The following is a 1203-nucleotide window of genomic DNA, read 5'->3' as shown; positions in this document are numbered from 1 at the left end:
GCTTTCAGACACAAGAATAAGATTATTATGGACGGGGGGGCCTGATCCTAGATAAACACTCTCTGATTAATGGACGGGGGGACCTGATCCGGGATCAACACTCCTCTGATTATATGGACGGGGGGACCTGATCCTAGATCAACACTCTGATTATATGGACGGGGGGGACCTGATCCTAGATCAACACTCTCTGATTATATGGACGGGGGGACCTGATCCTAGATCAACACTCCTCTGATTATATGGACGGGACCTGATCCAGATCAACACTCCTCTGATTATATGGACGGGGGGGACCTGATCCGGATCAACACTCCTCTGATATATGGACGGGGGGGACCTGATCCGATCAACACTCTCTGATTATATGGACGGGGGGGGGACTGATCCTAGTCAACACTCTCTGATTATATGGACGGGGGGGCCTGATCCGATCAACACTCCTCTGATTATATGGACGGGGGGACCTGATCCTAGATCAACACTCCTCTGATTATATGGACGGGGGGACCTGATCCTAGATCAACACTCCTCTGATTATATGACGGGGGGACCTGATCCTAGATCAACACTCCTCTGATTATATGGACGGGGGGGACCTGATCTAGATCAACACTCCTCTGATTATATGGACGGGGGGACCTGATCTAGATCAACACTCCTCTGATTATATGGAGGGGGACCTGATCCTAGATCAACACTCCTCTGATTATATGGACGGGGGGACCTGATCCTAGATCAACACTCCTCTGATTATGCGGGACTATCAATCAACATCTATTATATGGCGGGGGCCTGATCCTAGATCAACACTCCTCTGATTATATGGACGGGGGACCTGATCCTAGATAACACTCCTCTGATTATATGGACGGGGGGACCTGATCCTAGATCAACACTCCTCTGATTATATGGACGGGGGACCTGATCCTAGATCAACACTCCTCTATTATATGGACGGGGGGACCTGATCCTAGATCAACACTCCTCTGATTATATGGACGGGGGGGACCTGATCCTAGATCAACACTCCTCTGATTATATGGACGGGGGGACCTGATCCTAGATCAACACTCCTCTGATTATATGGACGGGGGACCTGATCCTAGTCAACACTCCTCTGATTATATGGACGGGGGACCTGATCCTGATCAACACTCCTCTGATTATATGGACGGGGGACCTGATCCGGGATCAACACTC

The sequence above is a fragment of the Salvelinus sp. IW2-2015 genome, unplaced genomic scaffold (assembly GCF_002910315.2).
Source record: "Salvelinus sp. IW2-2015 unplaced genomic scaffold, ASM291031v2 Un_scaffold2872, whole genome shotgun sequence".
NCBI lineage: Eukaryota > Metazoa > Chordata > Actinopteri > Salmoniformes > Salmonidae > Salvelinus > Salvelinus sp. IW2-2015.
Note: the sequence above shows the minus strand (reverse complement) of the source record.